Source organism: Microcaecilia unicolor, chromosome 14 (genome assembly GCF_901765095.1).
Source record: "Microcaecilia unicolor chromosome 14, aMicUni1.1, whole genome shotgun sequence".
Taxonomy (NCBI): domain Eukaryota; kingdom Metazoa; phylum Chordata; class Amphibia; order Gymnophiona; family Siphonopidae; genus Microcaecilia; species Microcaecilia unicolor.
In genome coordinates, this window is record NC_044044.1 from 29,635,114 (window position 1) to 29,650,874 (window position 15,761).

Here is a 15,761-nt window from a genome sequence, read left to right on the forward strand (position 1 = left end):
AAATGTTGACCAACAGTCTTGATTAGAAATCCTCTGGGATTTCTTGTTACCAGGAGTAAAACTTTCCCACTTCAAAATGGAGAATGACAAGCAAAAATACCTGTACACATAATTAGCCCTGGCATCTGTGACCTCAGCCTCCCTTCACCCTCCCAGGAAAGCACAAACAAATAAAATGAAACAGGAAGTTGCATCAGAGGAGGCGGGATGCTGCAGCAGGAAGGCTCTTGGGACCAGCGAAAGAAGCCTGTTTGCATTAAGGCCCTGCTCGCGACATAGGAAGTTTCTTTTAATGGCCAGAGAGGAAGGAAGGAAGGGAAAGAGAACTGCAGGACAGTTGGGGGAGGGGATTGGAGGTACAGTTAACTCAAGATTAGTCTCGATTAAAAATTTAATCATCCAATAGCCCTAATAAATTCAGAGGGCACTCATAAAATAGGATCAGTGCAAAAATGTTTTTGAAGAAATGGTGGTAATACTCGAACTTATCCATTATTAGAAAGTAGATAAAAACAATCAGTAACGATCTGTAAAAGTAAGTTAGTGGGATCCCATGAGTCACCCTGTGAATCCAACGCTAACAGACGGACTGAATGTCGTCAATATATATGAACTCAAGTTTTACTGCCGGACCACTTTTAATAGTCACTCTTTATTCCAATCATAGTTGACCAGAGTGATAATAATTGATGTTCATTTATTGTGGACAAAGATTTCCTTAATGGAATTCCCTGGCCCTGTCAAGGTAACAGTCACCATTACTGGACTTAAGACAGAAGTTTCAACAGTCTTTCCTTTTCCTAATTTTTGATAACTAACATACAGTGGTTACAATAATGAGGTTTTCTCTCTCACAAATAATGTTCACACAATATATATATATTTTTTTTGTTACATTTGTACCCTGCACTTTCCCACTCATGGCAGGCTCAATGCGGCAGGCAATGGAGGGTTAAGTGACTTGCCCAGAGTCACAAGGAGCTGCCTGTGCCGGGAATCGAACTCAGTTCCTCAGGACCAAAGTCCACCACCCTAACCACTTTGACCACTTGCCTAAAATCAGTAAATATCTATCTGCAAAGCAAAGCGATAGATTCCAGCATCTGTGAAGAATGTTCTTTTCAAGACTCTAAGTAGTTAATATTTCCTCTTCATGCAAATAAATGTCAGACACTTCCTGTTTAAATAGCGAGGAAGGAGCTGGTTGAGGACACCAAAGTCTGTTGGAAGCAACAAGTCCAGACAATATTTCTCGTTATGTTATTTCTCTGAGAAATTAGAAGGATGAGTTCACTACACATTGCTCTTTGCCTCTTTTCCTTTGTCTCATGTACGTATTGCTTGAAGACTATCAGGAAAGTAATTATTTCACCTATTAACTGATTGTGTTGATAGCTTTTGGGTTTAATTTTCCCTTCTCTTTAAGGTGTCCTGTCTCAGATTAAAATGGAGGAGTCAGGTCCTGGGATCTTGAGACCCTCGGGGACCCTTAGACTGACCTGTAAAGTCACCGGCACCTCCCTCACTGAAAGCAGTACATTATGGGCAGTGCACTGGATCCGACAAGTTCCTGGGAAAAGACTGGAATGGATGGGACTAGTGAGAAATGATGATTTTAAATTGTACCCTTCCTCTCTCCAAAGTCGACTAACCATCTCCAGGGCCGTTTCTAAGGGCGAGGTGTATCTGCAAATGTCTGGCAGTAAAACGGAAGACATGGCCGTGTATTATTGTGCAAGAGAACCACACAATGGTAAAAATGGCATAAGGAACCCCTACAAATACTGAACTTCACACCAGCCCCTGTAAATGTGATCTCTTTCCTCCTCGAATGTCCGTGAAAAGCTGAAATGTTCAGTATGAGTTTTATTATATATTATAAAATACATTACATGTTCCGGAAATATCAAGCTGGGATCACATAATTCAAATAAATATTATGAATAAATATTATATGTGTTATTATTGTTGCAGTGTAGTAATTTACAGTTCAGATTAATATTTCAAAAATATTTCATTGTTTGCCAGTCATCAAGAATCTTACGAGTACAACATTGTGGTTTGCGTCAAGTTGACTGAAAACAGATTCATGACTCGTTACTGCTGGGTTAGCACAGGGGCCCTTACCGTCACCTCAATGGGTGGCGGTAAGGGCTTCCCTCCCCCTCCCCCCCAAATGGCTGCGCGGCAAGTGCTTTACTTGCCACACGGCCGTTTCCTGCAGAAAAGAAAGACTGACCTTTTACCCAGTGCGGTAAAAGAGGGCCTTTGTATGTATCACAAATATGATCCGATGGCAGAAGAATCGATATAAATTTTCTTCTTTTCCCAGGATTCTTTCGGCTTACAATATGCATCCAGTGACGTTACAATTTCTCTTTCCTGGAATAATAGTATGAAAGAACCATAGAGGAGTGACCATCCATGCCCCCTCCTACATTTACTTATTTTGTCACATTTATACCCCACATTTTCCCATGTTTGCAGGCTCAATGTGGCTCACATTAAACCGAGAAGACAATCGCCTGGTAAACAGAGAGAGTACAAGAACAAATTGAAAGGAGGGAAAAGGGAAAGGAAAGTAAGAGTCCAAAATAGTCCATTAATGTATTGATTTGGAGGACTTTAGGATTTATGTTGGATCCTGGGAGTAGGCTTTCTTGAATAAGCTGGTCTTGAGTCATTTCCTAAAGCTAAGATGAGTTTGAGTAGTTTTGACAGCTTTTGGTAAAGCATTCCATAATTGGGTGCTGATATTTGGAAAAGGAGGTAGCGTAAGTAGATTTATACTTGCAGGTAGGATAATGGAGGTTTAGGAACGAACGGGATGTTCTTGATGTATTCCTAGAAGGAAGGTTGTTTAGGTTATTCATGTATCCTGGGATGTCTCCGTAAAAAGAATTGTGCACCATGGAAATTAGGACGCAAGTCAGTTAAGGCATAACTGCAAACGTGTGTCAAGTTGTGTCTGTTAAGCCCAATTAAATGGCAATTTAATGCAGTTAAGAAATTAACCCCCGTGTACTAAGCCGCGCTAGCAGCTGCCGCACTGCAATGCTGACGCAGCCCAGTCAAAGCGAATGGACTGTGTCAGCATTAGCGCATGGCTGCTGCTAGCGTGGCTTAGTAAACAGGGGGGTAAGTTAAGCGTGTAACTGCCTAACTGCCCCATTGTCAAACCACACGCCATTTATAGAATTTGGGTAAGTGTTAAAAAGTGCTGTTAGATTTGCAATTAACACACAGAAAAATCTTGCTTCAAGCTGCGTTAACCGCAAATCTTAATGCGCTGTAGTAAAGGGGCCCCAAATATGTTTAATTAAGGGTCATTAGCTCCCTTTCTTCTATAAACAGAGAGCAAACAAAAAACAAACAAAAAAACCCTAGTTAAATATATTCCTATTTCATTCCCTGTTTGTTTTCCATATAAAGGGCCCTATTTACAAAGGCGCAGTAAAGACGCATTAGCGTTTTTAGCGCACGCTGTGTAGATACCCATAAAATGTTTGCCAAAAATGGATGTGCGGCAAAATGAAAATTGTTGCGTGTCCATTTTGGGTCTGAGACCTTACAGCCAGCCATCAACCCAGCGGTAAAGCCTCAAGCGGTAACTGGGCATACCAAATGCCACATGGCACATGCTCGATACACGCGGCAGAAAACACAAATTATTTTTCGGCCGGGCATATCGGACGCTCGTCAAAATAAAATTACCGCAAGAGCCACATGGTAGCCATGCGGTAACTCCTGGGAAAGAACTAGAATGGGTGGCAGGAGTGGGATATGATGATTATAAACTACATTCCCCATCTCTCCAAAGTCGTCTCACCATCTCCAGGGACGTTTCTAAAGGCGAGGTGTATTTGCAAATGTCCGGTTATTCAGAAGCAAGGAATATCTCTCCTGGTATTTTTCATTTATATTTTATTTAGAAAGATCTAAACATTGCTGTATATTTAGTTACCTCTTCTGTGCCCCCACCACTTCCCCCTCTTCTCCTATCTCACTTAAGGTGTAAAACTTGTCCTCTTCAAACAAGAAAATGAAAATGTACCTGTACACAAAATTAGCCATGGCATCTATGACCTCAGCCTCTCTTCACCCTTCCATGAAAACACACACAGATAAGATTAAACAGGAAGTTGCATCAGAGGAGGCGGAACATGGCTGCAGAAAAGGTTCCTGGGACCAGTGAAGGAAGCCTGCCTGCCCATGACGCAGGGAATTTGAAAAATGGCCAGAGGAGGAGGAAGGAAGGGAAATAGAGAACTTCCAGACTACTGTGGGGGGAGGGGTGGAGGTACAGTTAACTCAAGATTAATCACGATTAAACATTGTGATCATCCAACAGCCCTAATAAATTCAGAGGGCACTAATGAGCACTCATAAAACAGCATCAGTGCAAACAGGATTTTGAAGAAAATACCCTAAACTATCCAGTATTAGAAAGTAGAGAAGCAAAATCAGTAAGGACCTATGAAAGCAAATTAATGTGAATTTCATGTTATTCTGAGGCAGCATTAATTGTCCACACCCAGCTATGCAAGAGACGTGTAAGTCAGTGCAGGGATTCCATGAGTCATCCAGTGAGTCCAACACGAATAGAAAGACTGAATGTCTTCCATATACAAACTCCAAAAACCTTGCTGAAAGAAAAATGTGCTCAACAAAACAATATGTTTACATTTCTGAAAAGGAGGGAAAGACTTCAGAAACTGTCTGGACTTTCATCTCTTGTAGAAGATTGTCGTCTCAACAGACGTCAACTTAATCATTGGTCAAAAACCTCCGTGCCTAACCTACTAAAGTTTGATTTTATAGAATCATTTTTCCCCTTTTTCCTAAAATTTTAATAGAGCATACTTGATATCCAGCAATCGATCTTTATCATCACTTCAAGCACTTATCTTGATGAATCCCAATGGGCTTCCCGTTTCACCATGGGGCTTCTTCAGGGGAATTAACGTATTTGTTTCTGAACTAATCTTGAGATACATATACGAACTACAAGTTTTATTGCGGAACCACTTTTAGTTATCACTCTTTATTCCAATCACAGTTCATCAGTGTGGCAATAAGTAAACTCATTTACTATGGACAAATATTTCCTTCATGGAATTCTCTGACCCTGGCAAGATAAAAGTCACCATTACTGGACAGAAGACGGAAGTTTCAAGAGCCTCTACTTTTCGTATTTTTTGATAACTAATATACAGTAGTCACAATAATGTTGTTTTATCACATGTATAAACGTTCACAGAACATGGTTTGAGAACTTGCCTAAAATAAATAAATATATATCTGCAAGGGGAGGGGAGGGGGGAGGAAAAGATCAATGCATACATATCAAAACGATAGTTAATACTGAGAGCATGCATGAAGCATATCATTTATTGTAAATAGTAATAAGATGTTGAAATATGGATGCTACTGGTTTTGTTATGTCTAATAAAAATTATTGAAACATAAATATATATCTGCAAAGTAACAGATTCCAGCATCATCTGTGAAAAGTGTTCTTTTCAAGACGCTAAATAGTTAACTTCTCTTCACTATGCAAATAAATCTCAGACACTTCCTGTTTAAATATGGAGGAAGCAGCTGGTTGAGGAGACTAAAGTCTGCCGGGAGCCAACAACTAACTCTGGACCATATTTTTCATTACGTTATTTCTCTAACAAAATTGAAGGATGAGTTCACTGCACATTGCTCTTTACCTCTGGTCCTTTGTCTCATGTACGTATTGCTTGAAGACTATCAGGAAAGTAATTATTTCATCTATTAACTGATTGCGTTGATAGCATTTGGATTTAATTTTCCCTTCTCTTTAAGGTGTCCTGTCTCAGATTAAAATGGAGGAGTCAGGTCCTGGGATCTTGAAGCCCTCGGAGGTACTTAGACTGACCTGTAAAGTCACTGGCGCCTCCCTCACTGACAGCAGTAACATGTATATAGTGCATTGGATTCGTCAACCTCCTGGGAAAAGACTGGAATGGGTGGCACGGATAGGATATGATGATGTTAAAGAATATTCTCCGTCTCTGCAAAGTCGTCTCTTCATCTCCAGGGACGTTTCTAAAGGAGAAGTGTATCTGCAAATGTCTGGCAGTAAAACGGAAGACACGGCCGTGTATTACTGTGCAAGAGACGCTCACAGTGGTAAAAATGGCATAAGGACTCCTACAAATACTGAGCTTCGAACCAGCTCTTCAAATGTGATTTCCTCTCTCCTCAAATGTCTGTGAAGGAGTCTCTATCAAAAGGCGGACTGAGAATATGCCTATGCAATGTAATCAATATTCAATATGAATTTCATTTATGTATGAAAATTTATTAACTGTCTTTATGAACAGTTGGTTGTCAGAGTCTTTAACACCAGGTTTAAGCATGTAACTGCCCCACTGTCCAACCGCACACCATTTATAGAATTTGGGTACGTGTTAAAAAGTGCTGTTAGATTTGCAATTAACACACAGAAAAATCGTGCTTCAAGCTGCGTTAACCGCAAATCTTAAATGCACGTCAGTAAATGGGCTTCAAATACATATTTAACTATTTATTTTATTTGTAGCATTTGTAGCCCACATTTTCCCACCAATTTGCAGGCTCAATGTGGCTTACATTTGCCGTAATGGCGGTTGCCATTTCCAGGTAACAGAATACAAGTGGTGTTGCGTTAAGGTGCATACATATACAGTAATATAGATGGAACATAACATACATGGAACAGTTCATGGTGTGTATATATATATATATACTAGTAAAAGAGGCCTGTTTCTGAGCAAATGAAACGGGCGCTAGCAAGGTTTTCATCGGCAACACCCCCCCCCCCCGCCCCGCCCCGCCAACCCCTTCGTTGTTGTGGCATTGCTCCGCCCTCAATGTCATGACGTTTGACGCGAGGGCGGGGCCCGTAGTGATTTCCCACCCCCGCCTCCCTCCCTCCCTGCCAACCCCTTCGTTGTTCTGCCCTTGCTCCGCCCTCAAGGGCGGGGCCCGTAGCGATTTCCCACCCACCCCCGCCTCCCTCCCTGCCAACCCCTTCGTTGTTCTGCCATTGCTCCGCCCTCGAGGGCGGGGCCCGGAGCGATTTTGGTGGCACACTACTTATAAATGCCAAATCGACACTACCGCCAGGGTAGTGCATGCGCCCGGTGCTAATTTTGAATTTGGCGCGTGCCAAACCCTGCCGTAGAAAATTAATTTTCTACCGCTGGGGTGTTCCTGACAGTAAACAGCAGTGCATCCACATACTGAGCCAGAAAGCACTAACAAAAATCCACATTCAGTGCTCCGGGCTGAACCCTCTTTATAGAACTGCGCTTAGAGCAGAATCCCAGTCCAAAAATTCAGCTGAAACGATGTAAATCCTGGCACAGAACTTGGGTGCCTAACCCCCCACCTATAACACTGTGCCTAAATATTGGGAACGCCCCGACCTGACCATGCCCCTCCCATGGCCACGCCCTTGTGGGTTTGCACGTCACATACTTATCGAATCGTAAAGTAGCTTCTAGGCAGATGCCAATTAACTCTATGTAATGTCATTTCTACACTTTTGTAGAATAAGGGGTACCTGCGCTTAATTTAGACACAACGATTTTCATCAGGATTACTGTAAATTGTCACATCAAGGTAGATAAGGACTCACACAACCAGCCAAAAGCAAAAGGAGTGCTAATAACTCCTTACACGACATTTCTGAGATTTCACTGTAACTGCAAAAGGAGTTACAGTGGAATTTGTTGCCAGAGAACGTAGTAAAGGCGGTTAGCTTAGCGGAATTTTAAAAAAGGTTTGGACGGCTTCCTAAAGGAAAAGTCCATAGACCGTTATTAAGTGGACTTGGGGAAAATCCACTATTTCTGGGATAAGCAGCATAAAATGTTTTGTACTTATGTACCAAAATGGTGAAGACAAATGCATAAGCAGTGGCGTAGGAAGGGGGGGGCGTGGGGCGGTCCGCTCCGGGTGCACGCCGCTGGGGGGTGTCGGCGCCTCACTGGTTCCTTGCTCTCTCTGCCCCGGAACAGGTTACTTCCTGTTCCGGGGCAGAGAGAGCAGGGAACCAGCGAGGCGCCGACACCCCCCAGCGGCGTGCACTCGACGGATTGGCTCTCCCGCCCGCCCCTCACCGCCTTCCAGGTATGTTCTCGGGGGGGGGTTGCGCTCTGGAGGGGGGAGGGTGCTCCGCGCTGCACCCCGGGGGGGGGGGGTGCGCAGCGGCGACCCGCCCCGGGTGTCAGCTGCCCTCGCGACGCCACTCTGCATAAGGCCAAGAAAGTAACTCCAGCTCTAGAAATCTGGCTTTGTGTCTGGTGTTAAGGGAGAGCCCTGTTGATGAAAATTGCTGGATTGTAATGTACGATTATAATAATTTGTTTGACACGCTACCCTCACATGATCAACGAAAATCCACAGAAGAAGCTAAAATCATAGGGGATCTGGACCAGGAAGCCATAAATACTGCAGCTAAGCAAGGTAACCCTCAACATCCAACCCTGATTTTCATCTTGGGTCATCTGAATTTTCATATGCAAATTCATCCTTTCAGTTTCCCTGTTAAATGTGCCTTTTCCTCAAGTTACTCTATATTTTTCATTTTTATTTTCATTCACAGATTTATAACATGGATCGGGTCTTTGTTCTCGCATTTCTACTGTATGTTCAGCACTGTAAGTATTTCCTTCTCAGGGACGCAATGCCCTCGTTATGATAATATATGAATCAAGTCACAGAAAAAAATGTATAACTGCTAACATAGCAACCGTAGTACTGAATGTTTCAGGAACCTGTGCAATACTAAATAATTATCATGCTTTTCGATGAATGTTTTATCAGATGTACTGAAATGAAAATATGCTTTAAAGAGGAGGAGTGGCCTAGTGGTTAGGGTGGTGGACTCTGGTCCTGGGGAACTGAGTTCGATTCCCACTTCAGGCACAGGCAGCTCCTTGTGACTCTGGGCAAGTCACTTAACAAATAAGTACCTGTATATAATATGTAAGACGCATTGAATCCGCTATGAGTGGGAAAGTGCGGAGTACAAAGGAAATAAAATAAAAAAAACTTAACTGCTCCCCCAGACCTCTGCTCTGCCCCCCAGACCTGTAACAGCTGCTTTCCCCCCACCCATGGGTATTACCCGACTCCTGTCACAATTGTTTCCTCCACACTTCTATTACCCAGACCTCTGCCCTGCCCCCAGACCTGCTTTCCCCCCACCCATGGGTATTACTCGACTCCTGTCACAGTTGTTTCCTCCTCACGTATATTACCTGAATCCTGTAACTTCTGCTCCCCCCACACGTCTATTACCCAGACCTCTGCTCTGCCCCCCACCCATGGGTATTACCCAACTATATTACCTGAGTCCTGTAACAGCTGCTCCTCCCACATTTAACTACACTACACTTAACCATACTACACTTAACTTAACAACACTTAACTACAGAACTACCACTAGCAGTCACATTGGGCCGCTATGTAAAAGACGCCCTCTATTTCTTGAAAAGTCAGCTTCCTATATGACTTGAGACTACACTTAAGTACACTTAACTTCAGTTAAGTTAAATGTAGTTAAGTGTAGTTAAAGTGAAGTTAAGCATAGTTAAATTAAGTAAAGTTAAGTTAAGTTAAGTGGTGTAGTTATGTTAAGTGAACTTATTTTAGGTTAAGTGAAGTGAAGTGTAGTTAAGTGAAGTCTTAAGTCATATAGGAAGATGACTTTTCAAGAAATAGAGGGCGTCTTTTAGAAAGCAGCCCAATTTGACCACTGCTGTTAGTTCTGTAGTTAAGTGAAGTGAAGTTAAGTGCAGTTAAGTTAAGTGAAGTTAAGTGTAGTTAAGTGAAGTGAATTTAAGTTAAAAATACTAGGACTAGAGGGCATGAGTTGAAGCTACAGTGTGGTAAATTTAAAACGAATCAGAGAAAAGTTTTCTTCACCCAACGTGTAATTAGACTCTGGAATTCGTTGCCGGAGAACGTGGTATGGGCGGTTAGCTTGACGGAGTTTAAAAAGGGGTTAGATAGATTCCTAAAGGACAAGTCCATAGACCGCTATTAAATGGACTTGGAAAAATTCCGCATTTTTAGGTATAACGTCTGGAATGTTTTTACGTTTGGGGAGCGTGCCAGGTGCCCTTGACCTGGATTGGCCACTGTCGGTGACAGGATGCTGGGCTAGATGGACCTTTGGTCTTTCCCAGTATGGCACTACTTATGTACTTATGTAGTTAAGTGAAGTTAAGTATATTTAAGTTTAGTTAAGTTAAGTTAAGTGTTAAGTTTATTTAAGTGCAGTTAAGTGTACTTAAGTGTAGTTAAGTGTAGTTAAGTTTAGTGAAGTTAAGTGCAGGTAAGTTTAGTTAAGTAGTTAAGTGACGATAAGGCAAGTGTAGTGAAGTTGAGTTTAGTTAAGTACATTAAATGCTCTTAAGTTAAGAGCTCTTAGGCTAAGTGCTCTTAAGTTAAGAGCTCTTAAGTTAAGTGCTCTTGTTAAGAGCTCTTAGGCTAAGTGCTTTTGTCCAGAAGTCTCGTCAAGCTGACTTTTCAAGAAATAGAGGACCACTTTGTAAAAGCTGCCCTCTATTTCTTGAAAAGTCAGCTTGACTTCTGGAGTAACTGTACTTGACTTAAGAGCACTTAGCCTAAGAGCTCTTGACTTAAGTGCACTTAGCCTAAGAACAAGAGCTCTTAACCTGAGAGCACTTAACTTTACTATGCTTAACAGTCTCAAGTCTGCTAGTTAAGTGATGTTAAGTGTAGTTAAGATAAGTGAAGTTAAGATAAGATACTTAAGTGAAGTTAAGTTAGGTGTAGTTAAGAGTAGTTAAGTGTAGAGTAGTTAAGTGTAGTTAAGATAAGTGAGGTTAAGTGTAGTTAAGTGCAGTAAAGTGTAGTTAAGTGAAGTTAAGAGTAGTGTAGTTAAGTGCAGTAAAGTGTAGTTAAGTGAAGTTAAGAGTAGTGTAATTGTTTTCCTTTCCATTAAGGCGTCTTGTCTGAAATTGTGATGCATCAGTCTGCCTCTGAGGTTTTGAAGCCCTCGGAGACTCTCAGACTGACCTGTAAAATCGCCGGTCGCTCAGTGAGCGCTGCTCAGTGGCACTGGATCCGGCAGCCTCCTCAGAAAGGGCTGGAATGGACGGGAATTCTATGGAGTGATGGAAGCACAACTTATTCCCAATCCTTCCAAAGCCGAATATCCATTACCAGAGACACAGGCAAAAATGAGATCTATTTGCAACTGAGCAGCACCGGCCCTGAGGACACTGCCAAATACTACTGTGCAGGACTCACAGTGTGAGGAAGGATGACACCAAGATGACACCAAGATTTGCAACAGAGTGGACACCCCGGAGGGAGTGGAAAACATGAAAAAAGATCTGAAGAAGCTGGAAAAATGGTCTAACGTTTGGCAATTAAAATTCAATGCGAAGAAATGCAAAGTGATGCACTTAGGGAGTAGAAATCCAAGGGAGGCGTATGTGTTAGGTGGGGAGAGCCTGATAGACACGGACGGGGAGAGGGATCTTGGGGTGATAGTATCTGAGGACCTAAAGGCGATGAAACAGTGCGACAAGGCGGTGGCCGTAGCGAGAAGGTTGCTAGGCTGTATAGAGAGAGGTGTGACCAGCAGAAAAAAGGAGGTTTTAATGCCCCTGTATAAGACGTTGGTGAGGCCCCACCTGGAGTATTGTGTTCAGTTTTGGAGGCCGTACCTTGCGAAGGATGTTAAAAAAATGGAAGCGGTACAAGGAAAAGCTACGAGGATGGTATGGGAATTGCGTTCCAAGACGTATGAAGAGAGACTTGCTGACCTGAACATGTATACTCTGGAGGAAAGGAGGAACAGGGGTGATATGATACAGACGTTCAAATATTTGAAAGGTATAAATCTGCAAACGAACCTTTTCCGGAGATGGGAAGGCGGTAGAACGAGAGGACATGAAATGAGATTGAAGGGGGGCAGACTCAGGAAAGATGTCAGGAAGTATTTTTTCATGGAGAGGGTGGTGAACGCTTGGAATGCCCTCCCGCGGGAGGTGGTGGAGATGAAAACGGTAACGGAATTCAAGCATGCGTGGGACAGGCATAAAGGAGTCCTGTGCAGAAGGAATGGATCCACAGAAGCTTAGCTGAAATTGGGTGGCGGGGGGAAGAGGGGTTGGTGGTTGAGAGGCTAGGATGGGGAAGGGCAGACTTATACGGGGTCTGTGCCGGAGCCGGTGATGGGAGGCGGGACTGGTGGTTGGGAGGCGGGAAATACTGCTGGACAGACTTATACGGTCTGTGCCCTGAAAAAGACAGGTACAAATCAAGGTAAGGTATACACATATGAGTTTATCATGGGCAGACTAGATGGACCGTGCTGGTCTTTTTCTGCCGTCATCTACTATGTTACTATGTTACTATGTAACAGTCGAACAAAAACTGATGCCATATTTTAACAGAAGATTTAGTGCCTAGGAATGTCTGAGGTATATGCCAGGTGGAGCTAAGAATCGGCTGCGAGTAAAGCCGGAAGTAGCGTTAGCTGTTCGACTCAAAAGGCTAGGCTCCGTGCCATGAAACGCTCTAGAAGCAGGATCTGAAGGGTTAACCTTCGAAAGCTAATAAAAAAAAATGTATTATCTTAGTCCAATAAGAAAGGTATCATCTTTTTTTCTTTTCTATCTTTTGTTTTATTTCCAGTGTCATTCCTAGGTCAGCTGCCACCTGGGGCGGTTCGCCGATGCGCACCCCCCCCCCCCCCCCCCGGGTGCAGCAGAACACCCCCACCTCCCAGCACATCAACCCCCCCCTCCCCCGGGTGCATTCTTGGCTGCTGGGAGCAGCCACCTCCCTCTGCCCCGGAACAGGAAGTAACCTGTTCCGGGGCAGAGGGAGCAGGGAAACAGCGGAGCCGACAGGCATGTGGCTGCTCTCTGCACCCCTCCAGCGGCGTGCACCCGGGACGGACTGCCCCCACCGCCCTTGCTATGCCACTGTTTATTCTATTTATTACCTTTAAAGGTGGACTAACACGGCTACCGCATCATTATATTCAGTATTAATTATTTATCTAGTATTTTGAGATGTAAATTCTGCAACCTGAATGGCCGGAAATTCTATCAACTTCAAACCTTACTGAAGATTAGCCCAATGTAATTTCGTTAATTATTGTTTAAATTAAATGTGTTGGGATTTGGGATTCAATTCCTTGCCCTTTATCATACAAGATCACGGCAAAGTATAAATTCGGATGCAACTGATGGGTCTGGAGAGACTTGAGCTTAGAAAAATGTGTCCTTTACAAAGATGGACAGACAGAATTCATTCTCCGATCCCTGTTCCCTCTGTCTATTAATGGCGGCTCCAGGTTCTGAAATTATGATCTCAGACAAACACACATTATTACCTGAGATGGAAAGTCCAATGGGACCCACTAGATGTCACTCACACCCAAGAATGAGATCAACACCAGAAAATAATGAAGCCCCCCTTCAACAGAGAATTAAAAAAAAATGCTGGTTTCTATTTCAGCAGCCAGATAAACATACAGACCAACGGACTACTGAATAAATAGTCTGTCAGCTGCAAAGATAGATTCAGATGTTTGGAAACATTTTACCAGCCTGAACGGAAAAAAAAAAAGAAAAAGGACAATCAAACATTGACTTAAGTTACATTTTGAGAGACCCAGGGGAAAGGAGGGGAGTTACATTGGAGGAAGCTGTTGCTTAAGTGCATTCCAGGGGGACAAGGGGGGCTGAAGGAACCACTGAGTGCCCCCTGTGTGGGTGGGATCTAATATATGAGAATAACACAAAATAGTCTTACAATGCAAAGGACCACTTTGCAGAGGGACTTGGGTTGAAGAGAAAAATTGGCTTAAGCCTACACTCAGCTAGATAAAAGGATTGTTTGTGTTTGTTATTTGGGTTGTTATGATTATATTTTGGGTTGTTTGTGTTTATCTAAGTTGTTATGATTATATTTTGAAAAATATGGGCCCATTTTACAAAGGGGCGGTAAGCCCAAGGCAGGCTTAGCACTCGCTAAAAAGGAAGTACCCCCGGGCAGCCCGGTGGTTCTTCCCACCCCCAATGCGCCGTCATATCTGGCGCTACAAAAATATATTTATATTTGTAGTACCGGTGTGTACCCAGCGGTCATCGGGCAGTGTCAGTTGCTGCCAGGTTAGCGTGGGAGCCCTTACCACCGCCTCAATGCGTGGACGTAAGGGCTTGCCCATGAAATAGCCAAATAGCAAGTGCTTTACTTGCCGCATGGCCATTTCCTACAGAAAGGAAAGACCTACCCTTTTTTCCCACTGCGGTAAAAGGGGATTCTCGGCTAGTGTCAATAACACGCACCGACACCAGCACAGGCCCCCTTTTGCCGCAGATTGGTAAAAGGGGCCTATAATTTACAGTTCAAATTGAAAAGCATAGACTAACATTGCTGTAATGACACAGTGGCAGGGCTGTGCACTGTGGTGCAGAGGATCTGTAATTAATTTCACGGTCACCACTATCGCTCCCTGGGCGGGTCTCGGCCAGGATGCACAGAAGCAGCATTCACAGATTCAGACATGCAACGCTGACACCTAGTGGCCAGCTTTGGATCTCATGATTGCAAGGTTCTAGAAAGAATTCCCTTGACTAACATAGTGACTAGATGGCAGCCAATAACTGTGGTTACAATGACTGGGTTATGTGAGTTGGAATGTGATTAAAAAAAAAACATGGGGTAATCAATCGTCTAATTGACATGTGATCAAGAAAAATCCACTGAAGAAACTAAAATCATAGGAGATCTTCACCAAAAAGAAATAAATACAACTAGACTCCATAAAACTCTGATGTTGGGGTCCAAGATATTTGCCGCCTTATACCTGAATCTGTGTTACATGGGGGCCCAAAGAATGATAGTGTGGAGGAGTAGCCTAGTGGTTAGTGCTGTGGACTTTGATCCTGGGGAACTGGATTCGATTCCCACTGCAGCTCCTTGTGACTCTGGGCAAGTCACTTAACCCTCCATTGCCCCTGGTACAAAATAAGTACCTGAATATATGTAAACCTAGTTGCAAAAACTTCCAAAAGGCGGTATATCAAGTCCCATTTCCCTTTCCCTTATGACATCACAATATCAGAAGTGAGCCAAATATCGGGCAATCAAGCCATTGTGACATCACTGATGAGGTTGGCTCTTATTGGTGGAATGAGTGGAGGAGTAGCCTAGTGGTTAGTGCAGTGGACTTTGATCCTGGGGAACTGAGTTAGATTCCCACTGCAGCTCCTTGTGACTCTGGGCAAGTGTCACTTAACCCTCCATTGCCCCTGGTACAAAATAAGTACCTGAATATACGTAAATCGCTTTGAATGTAGTTGCAAAAACCTCAGAAAGGCGGTATATCAAGTCCCATTCCCTCCTTCCCCTGATAAGTAATAGCAAATAGAAAAAAAAGGGGTCCACCCCTTGACCGCATTGTAAGAGATTGAGCCATGTTATATAGGGTCTGCAGTGTACCACTGCTTTAATACAGTGTCACATATATCAGGTGTCTCAACCCGCATCCAACCCTGCTTTTCAACTTAGGTCATTTGAATTTTCATATGCAAATTCATCCTTTCAGATTCTCCGTTAAATATTGACTTTTCCTTTGTTGTTTATTCTGTCAGATCTCAAGTTACTGTAGATTCTTCATCTTTATGTTCATTCGTAGATTTATAACATGAATCTGGTCTTTATTCTCACATTTTTACTGTATGTTGTAC

General features: G+C 43.1%; 1 protein-coding gene and 4 gene segments (V, D, J or C); all 5 read left to right on the plus strand.

The window, feature by feature from the left end:
- The window catches only part of LOC115457532 (immunoglobulin gamma-1 heavy chain-like), a 428,753-nt gene that overhangs the window by 170,757 nt on the left and 242,235 nt on the right, over positions 1–15,761 (plus strand). The window lies entirely within an intron of this gene.
- LOC115457535 overlaps positions 1–15,761 on the plus strand; it is a 274,317-nt gene that overhangs the window by 51,460 nt on the left and 207,096 nt on the right.
- The window catches only part of LOC115457538, a 440,220-nt gene that overhangs the window by 6,132 nt on the left and 418,327 nt on the right, over positions 1–15,761 (plus strand).
- Positions 1–15,761, plus strand: part of LOC115457534 — a 344,279-nt gene that overhangs the window by 1,787 nt on the left and 326,731 nt on the right.
- Positions 5,644–15,761, plus strand: part of LOC115457536 — a 357,793-nt gene continuing 347,675 nt past the window's right edge.